The sequence below is a fragment of the Branchiostoma belcheri genome, unplaced genomic scaffold (assembly GCF_001625305.1).
Source record: "Branchiostoma belcheri isolate BF01 breed outbred unplaced genomic scaffold, Haploidv18h27 scaffold154, whole genome shotgun sequence".
Lineage (NCBI taxonomy): Eukaryota > Metazoa > Chordata > Leptocardii > Amphioxiformes > Branchiostomatidae > Branchiostoma > Branchiostoma belcheri.
Window position 1 is genome coordinate 101,470 of NW_017802980.1, and position 9,031 is coordinate 110,500.

The following is a 9,031-nucleotide window of genomic DNA, read 5'->3' on the forward strand; positions in this document are numbered from 1 at the left end:
CCGGTTGAAGCTATTAAAAATGTATGCTTTAATGTTACTTCCTAATGTTATAAATGTGCCATAATCGTACCAGTCTAAATTTTGCAATCACAGCCGTGTTTTTGCAGTGTCACGTCTGCTAGTTGTTGTACTAGTACCCAGTCTCTATTTTTTTTCTGTACGAGACTTGTATGTACTTCGTGTTCTGTATATGTATGTTTAGTAAACTTTCCACTATTTCTGTTCGGAATTCTTGGTATCTTTCAAGCAGACTTTTTCTAGATTTCTATAACCGTTTTTCTATGTTATTCTGGTGTTCTTGGATCTCGCTATGTTGTCGTCATGTCCCAGGGTATTTCCTTATTGTGGTTCTAAATGGGACATCACTATGTGTGCTATTTAACACCGACAAAGATTCAGTCCTATAATTACTGCCATGGAGGAACGGTTCTACTAACCCTAGTACATGTATCACTCGCAGTGGTTTTGGGAAATTTTGGTGAGTTCGCTTTTACGATAAGAATTACAAATTATTGTTTACGGATTCGATGGCCGGGCAGAGTATCCATCATAGTCAACGTCATAGTCAGCGTGACTTGAACGTTTTATTTGTGTGATGTTAGAAATTAAGTTCTTGGTTGTGTCTTCAAAGTTCCGGTGTCAGAATTTGGGTGTTGTTATATCATGACTGATCGATACATCATTGTGGATCACTGACTCGGAGTTAGAGAAAGTTTAAAGTTGCTTGTTGGCTGCTTACCGCACGAGTGGAGAGAAGTTGGAATTTTAGTTTTATTACGCATTAAAATGTGTGCCACTTGACGTTAACTTCCACCGGGATCAAGTTTTTCGGCTTTACTTGATATTCTCGGACTCCTCTTTCCGACAAAACCCTTGTGTTTAAATGAGTGGCTTTGGGATATTTTGCAGGCCCCAGCCAAACTCTGCTGATATGTCAGATCTTTCCAGCTGGCCTTTCTAATCATTGTCGTCCTGTAACTGACCCGGTAAAATACCCCTGGGCGGGCGTGCAGTGCTGACTTCACTCATCTTGTTCTTTGTGTGGTTTATTCCGTCCATTCTGCATTTTGCTTGCAGAATTTGGTCAGTATTTCATTACAGATCCAGCTGGTTGTCTTTATCAGGTATCGACGATCAGTGTTTTAGTGAATTGTTTTTAATAGCTGCTCGTTTTTAGCTGCTGGTTTATGTAAAGTTTGAGCCACCTGACGCCAAGTTCCGCCGGGGTTTTCCGGTCTTACCCCCAATTCTCTACGTCAAGGCTCTTCTGTCCATTAACCCCGGACGTTGGTTTTTCTTGTCTTTCCAGTAAATCTCAGACATGCAGCGAGGGATACCCTACTGTTCTACACTGAACACCGGTGCTGGCATATAAGGTTATGCCCTGTCCGCGCTAAACTGCCCGCACCTGCCAACGACTCGGGGTTCCGAACAGTGGAGACCATCTCAGTGCACGGAGAAGGTTTCAGTACGTCATATACTCATCTCTAGGTCAACGCCATTTTGGTTTTAACAATAATACTATTCACACAATTGCAAGTTGATATTATTTCCGCGTATTCTGTACATATGTGTAGTTTACCTGCTGACATCCCAACATAATAAGGTCCAAGTTTCACATCTTGGTCACGCTGAACGCTGAAGAACTATGCTGAATAACGCGACCCTAGCATGCAACAAACCTAGCACCAACTGTACTACATTGTTTCTTTCAGCTCTACATGACGACAAACACAACAGTTACTCAAGAATACAATCAAAAAGTGGAACAAAATACCAGGTGAGTGCCTAACCATCCTTATTTTATGCAATAGTGTTCATAATCACGATGGTTAAGCAATGTTCGCATCTCTATATAGTACTTCTTTCACAATAGGCTGTGTGACTTTTGAAATACGGTAACATGTTTACTATGATGTCATTGCTGGGAAAACAGTGTAGCCTGGGTGCCAGGCCCTGTGACACGATACTCCATTCAGTCGGGGAAACCACACGCCCGGAACCCAGAATAGATACTCTAGATAAATTGAAGAAGGATGCCAGCTCCGAAACTGGGGCGTGTTGGGCGATATAGATGCCCGGTCGAGAGACTCAGAAAAAAAACACTTTCTTTCTCCTAAGCGAGGAGGTAAGCTCCTTGTTCTAAGTCTGGCACATATGCTAGTCATAATGAATTATATATATTACCTGGCAGCAGAAAATCTCACACGGCATGTTTACTTCATGATGTCGCAAATTTCATTGCCAGAAAAGTGTGTATTTATGTGTCCGCTTTGCATATTTACATTCATGTGTAAAACTTGACCACAAATCATGTTAATTTAAGTTATTCATAGCTGGCCAAAGTTGACATAGATTCATTTATGCTCTTTTCTCTCTTTATACCCACAGGTAAAATTCGCCATGCCCACCCTGAAGTACAGACTACAGCAGGAATTCACTGGCCAGCATGAAACCCAGTCGTGGAAGGATTGTGTTGTGCATTCATGTTTTTCACGCAAGAAAGTTGAAAAACAAGCATTGAATGCAACAGCATCGTGAAAGCAAAGAAAAATAAAAAATAAAAAAAGCAAGACTGACACAAACATACATGATAGGAAATACACAAGTGAATAAAATTCCTTACACAAAACATCACTGTTACACACAGTAAAGTTATAAAAAAACGACCAGCATCATATAATTGAAACTAAAAACATAATTGAAGCATTATAAGCTTGAATGTCGCTCCTTGTTCTTTCTTATGAGCAAGAAAATTTGTTCTCTCTTGATAGGAGAAAACATATTTGAAATATCAATAAAGATAATCATAAATATTCTGTGTGCAAAAAGGCACAGTTTGCCCGAAAAGGTGCTTTTTGCATGCATGGTAACATAGGCCTTTCCTGCTGGGTCCGAAGACATAAGGCCGGAGGCTACCTCAAAACCAATTCCCCAGGGAATGCATTCGTAAAATTTTCTAAATTCTTTCAGCTTGATCGTAATATACTGTAAAAATGCCTCCGCCCCTGAGGCGTCGCCAAAAACTGCGTCAACTCTGCCTTTGTGTGCGACGAGGAAGACGATTGTGGAGACAGTTCAGATGAAGAAAACTGCGGTACGTCTAGAATCCCATGTCTACAAATATAAGATTTACTACATGCTTAGTACAGTTGTCTTAAAAGTTAATTAAAAGCAGAGACGTTCATGAACGTTCAATCAAAATGCACTAATGCTAGTTTACAATCTAATGCTTTTCTTTGTAGGTAAGAATCAGTGTGAGACACATCTGTGTCAGAACAACGCGACCTGCCGTACTAGGGAAGATGGGTACACGTGTGTTTGCACCAAAGGCTGGTATGGAAAGTACTGTCAACACAGTGAGTATAATTATGTTGTATATAATCAACTATATAGAAGTAATTTTTATAACACAGTATAGCCATTCTTTATCGTAGTTGACTGACATGATGCTCTCTTCTAACTTAATAATTATGAGATACTTTGCTGTAAAAAGTTTTTTTTTCTGTAGACATACAACAAAAGATACGAAGGATGCGCCATGGGAAGAATTCAGGAATGGTAAGTCTTTAGAGTGTAATTTCATCTTCCTCTTCATCTCCCATCATAAAGCTAAAACTATGGTTCATCCATTTTTAATAATCTGGCTTTGAAAAAACTGTACCATGCAAAACAAGCAGATTGTTATTTTTTAGATATCCTTGTTGTCAGTGCACATTCCAGCCAAGACATGTGAGTTAACGTTACAAACACCATGTGTGCTTTCCTGTACTGACTTCCATTACGTATAACTTATTATTATGACACTGAAATTTTACATTTACGTCACACTTTTGCAATTAACGTACTTTTCCCCCGATTTGAATTCATGAAAGATACGACAGGATCAGCTGGCGCAGTACAAATGTCGACCGGTAGGTGGAGCCGTTTGTTTAATTCTTGTGGTTCCGTGACTGTGTGGGATTCACGATATTCTAGAAGCTCATGATAGACGAATGATTGGTAAAATGATGAGGTGACAAAAATAGATGGATACAAACGTATGGCCTAAAGAATGAATGAATGAAGGAATGAAACTTTATTTTCGTGTCGTGCGCTTTACCACGCCCAGCCCGTGTGGGCTTATACGACACCGTTTGAGAATAAATAATACATAGACAACAGAGAAACAGAGGTACAGATAACAGAATCCAAACAAAATATGAACACAAATAATTTAGGCTATATACAATTATGATGAACAGAGTGAACTCATAACAGATCATAAAGAAGATGTCCTCTTCTAGGACTGACGTCTCCTTTCTGTCCTTAGGTCCGTTTGAACATTGGCGGGACATTCCAGACGGAAGGTTCGGTCTTCAGGATGGGCATCTAGAGATAAAAGAGTCGGGAAAGTACTTTGTCTGCGGCCAGGTATGTATATCACTTTATACAATGTTTTAATTTCTAAGGTAGCCTCTGTAAATATGATGACATATTAACCTGTGGTAGGGGCTGATAATTTACAACTGATTTTTTTACAGATTGACTTCGACAAAGCACAGAATAATGACCAGGCCACATATTCCATCGGCAAGTTTGAGGATCCACAATTGACCTGTGTATCACGGATGATCGGTGACCCGCCCAGGAACACGTGCTACACCGCCGGAGTGCTGGACTTGGAGGCGGGGGACAGGCTAGTCGTCTACGTGCAGTGTAAAAAAATGCTGGATCTTCACAGACGAGGACACGGCGTTTTGGGGCGCAGTCAAGTTGTCTGCTGACGTTGAATCTAACTAGGAATAGCCTTGAACAAAAGTGAACACTAACATGCACAGATGCTCTACAACTAGCATGTTGTGATGAAACGATATGAGTTAGCCACATTGCTGCATTTATTCGTATGATATAATATCAGAGATATTATATCTTTATTAGCTCTACGTTACAACCAGGTGGCCTATAAGTTTATTACTTTAATACTGACAATTAGAACAACCAATAAAATATCTTTGAAATTTATTGCATCATTATAATAGATAATTGTTTCTATAAGGCAGTAAACAGACTATTGAACTTAAAAGCGTCTAGATCACATACCGTCTATTCTATCATGCATCAATATTTCTTGCATGCTTGTATTTGTAAAAATGTATATTCATGAATGTATTTCTTCCCCTAAAATAAGAAATTCAAGGAATAAACTGCTTTACTGTAAAAATCGGTTTATAGCGAGTGTGTGAATTATTGAGTTGGGCTTTTTATTAAAGACTACCCATGCAATTACAGCAATCATGTAATACTACGTTCTGTATATAGTTTTTACACCGCCCCCCCCCCCTCGTTCTTTAGCCTGTAGCCTGATAAGAGTATCACTTTCCCCGGAGTGACAGCGCGTTATTCATGTGCAGTCAACTGTACTCTGTGTACACAATACTGAACACACCTGACAATAGATCTTCTGGAAGGAACCATGATGTCAACAGGTGGGCTATAATAATGTGTGCCAATCAGTAAAAACACCTTCTTAACCTGATGCACCCCCACGCAACCTGTGCACTCTCATTCAACCTTCTTAAACCTGATGCACCCCAACGCACCCTGTGCACTCCCATTCAACGTTGTTAAACCTGATGCACCCCAATGCAATTTGTTTACTCTCATTCAACCTTCTTAAACCTGATGCACCCCATGCACCCTGTGCACTCTCATTCAACCTTACCAAACCCGATGCAACCTGTGCACTCTCATTCAACCTTCCCACACCTGATGCACCCCCACGCACCCTGTGCACTCCCACAAATACTGTAATTCTTGATCTTTTTAAACATTCACTTGAGCAAATTCAGCAGTCAATATTCCACCGCTGTAATTTTATTACTGCAACTATTCGAAAACTGCAACTACAGAAATAATTACCTTATTTACACCTTAAAACGTATGTGCCAGGTGCTTACCCCTTCTCCGAAAGCCATTATATAAGGAAAGAGTAATAAAGAAAGGGAGTAGATAAGACATCATGCGTTTACCGTTTTAATGGCTCTTCGTGAGTAGCTACGAATGAGGGTTATAGGATAGAAAAAAAGTGTTCAGGTTTGGAAATGTGGAATGAGAGTGCACAGGGTGCATGGGGGTGCATCAGCTTTAAGAAGGTTGAATAAGATTGCACAGGGTGCATGGGGGTGCATCAGCTTTAAGAAGGTTTAATTGGGAGTGCACAGGGTGCGTGGGGGTGCATCAGGTTTAACAAGGTTGAATGGGAGTGCACAGGTTGCGTGGGGGTGCATCAGGTTTAACAAGGTTGAATGGGAGTGCACAGGGTGCGTAGGGGTAAATCAGGTTTAACAAGGTTGAATGGGAGTGCACAGGGTGCGTAGGGGTAAATCAGGTTTAACAAGGTTGAATGAGAGTGCACAGGGTGCGTAGGGGTAAATCAGGTTTAACAGGGTTGAATGGGAGTGCACAGGTTGCGTGGGGGTGCATCAGGTTTAAGAAGGTTGAATGAGAGTGCACAGGTTGCATGGGGGTGCATCAGGTTTAAAAGGTCGAATGGGAGTGTACAGGGTGCGTTGGGTGCATCAGGTTTGGGAAGGTTGAATGAGAGTGCACAGGGTGCATGGGGGTGCACAGGGTGCGTGAGGGTGCATCAGGTTTGGGGAGGTTGAACGAGAGTGCGCAGGGTGCATGGGGGTGCGCAGGCCGCGTGGGAGTGCACAGGGTGCACAGGGTGCGTAAAAGTGGGAAGGGGTGTGTGGTAGTGCCTTAGGTTGAGGAAGAAAGAATGAGAGTGCAAAGGGGTAACGTTATATGTAAAATGAATTGCTTATGATACATAGGGTATACAAGTTGTAGTAATGTGTGCGTTACCCACCTGACTAAGGATGGCCGTAATCCAAGTTCTATCAGTCTACAAACAGCTACGGTGTGATCTACACGGTCAAAAGCCTTGCTGTAATCTGTCGACACCAGGGAGCTCAGGGTACCAGGTTTGTCGGATGCCTTAAAAAGTTCGTTGGTAAGATCCAGGAGGCAGTGGTTAGTGGACCGTCCCTTTAAACACCCAAACTGCTGGGGGTCGATTTCAGATTTAATGTCCGTCAGCGCCCACTGAGTGATGAAACTTTCTGCAACTTTGCCTAACAAAGACGTAAGAGATATGGGTCGCAGCTCGTTAACCGATGGTGGCTTCGTCTTTGGCACAGGTACAACAATGGCGCGTTTCCATTCTTCTGGTACCATGCCCTGTCGGAGGGACGCGTTCAGGATGTCAGCAAAGGGTGTGGACAGTTCACATGCAAATTCTCTAATCAATTTGCCGGGTATCCCATCCGGCCCCGCGGCTTTCCCTGTTTTGACTCTCAGGAGTTTGTTGTAAACATCCCACGGTTGTACCGATGGTGCTGGGAGAGAGGGGAGGTAAGGAGGCAGCTGGGATGGGTCTAACGGTGGCAGGGACTGAATTACAGCGGATAGAGTTTTGTTGAATTCGTTCGCTGTTCCACGATGATCCTTACTGTCCAGACCTTCAATGTGGATTACTGGTTCTGAACGAATCATGTTGGTCAAGAACTTGATTTCCCTGTACCACTGTCTTAAACTCAATAGATCCAAAGCAAAAGGATTTTGGGTGGGCCAATGGAAAGGAAAAAAGGAACAAATGAAAGGGATTGAGTAGCCACTACAGCCTATCTCATCTCTAGGTGTGTACTTTGGACACTGTAGGAATACTCTTGTTAAGTTAAATTGAGAAGATAAAGTAAAGCAATTAAAAGTAATTCTTAACACTTGGAAACTAAGAAATCTAACTATGTACGGTAAAATAACTGTCAAATCTCTGGCTGTTGCAAAGTTGACATATATGATGAGCATGTTACCTATACCTGTATCGACACTGAATGAGTTAAATAAAGCCTTATTCAAGTTTTTATGGAATGGCAAATAGGATAGAATTAAGCATAAAACAGAAATTTGACATCTCGTTCAAGGATGATTGACATTTATTGTGTTAAAGATCCTTTGCTAACTTCATGGGTAAACCGTATTTGTATATATTAAATGGTGGAGGGTCTTGGAGATATATTCCCTTCATCGAGGGTCTCATCAAAGAAGACGGCAAAGTGTCACATCAGTTACACGGCTGTTTTGTTATTCTAGACCATTAGCTTGAGTTGTGCGCCCTGTAGAAACGTAGTAACAATATTCCTGATTCAATCGCGATTTTATAATAATGTGAACAGGGTGTTAGGTTTGTCAGGCCGTGGAAGGCCCGGCTTGACGTAACAAAGAACAAAATCGTTCTACATGTATATGACGTAACAAAGAACGTGGAACATGACAACCGGTTTTGTTTTGTGCTGTTGATACGATGTTGCTGCAACGCCACGTTCGATCAAACACGGTTTCCACCATGCTCTACAAACATCGATTTATTTACAGTTCTAGTCAACTTGTGTACGATAACATTCCAAGTGTTAGTATCATAAGTGATACTGTGAACGCAGAGGGGCGTTCCGATCTTCAGCTGCGGGTACGTTTCGTCTGGAGCGAGAGGAACATCCCGCATACATCCTTCGTTTAGAAGAGTCAAGGCTCCGGTCAGGTAGGAACTACAAACTTACTTTGGGCCGCTCTTAATTTCATTGAAATCTCTGACGATTCCCCAGGGGGTTATAGCTGTAAACACCGATGTTGGTTTGTTTGCTTGTTTGTATGTATGTATGTATGTCCATTGTATGTATGTATGTATGTATGTATGTATGTATGTATGTATGCGCGCGCGTGTGTGTTTGAGCGTGTGTTTGTGTATGTGTTTGTGTGTGTAACGTTGTGTGCATTTGTGTCTGTGTGTGTGTGTCTTTGTGTGTCTTTATATGTGTGTGCGTGTGTTTGTGTCTTAGTGTTTGTGTCTTAGTGTGTGTGTTTGTGTGTGTGTGTGTGTCTTTGAGTGTGCGTGTCTGTGAGTGTGTGTTTGTGTGTCTTTGAGTATGTGTGTGTGTGTGTGTGTGTGTCTTTGAGTGTGTGTGTGTGTGCGTGTGTGTGTTTGGGTGGG

At 41.7% G+C, this 9,031-nt stretch overlaps 1 pseudogene; it reads left to right on the top strand.

Annotated features, from left to right (window-relative positions):
- The first annotated feature begins 2,074 nt into the window (after positions 1–2,074).
- On the top strand, positions 2,075–4,782 carry LOC109465604 (annotated as a pseudogene).
- The last annotated feature ends 4,249 nt before the right edge of the window (positions 4,783–9,031 follow it).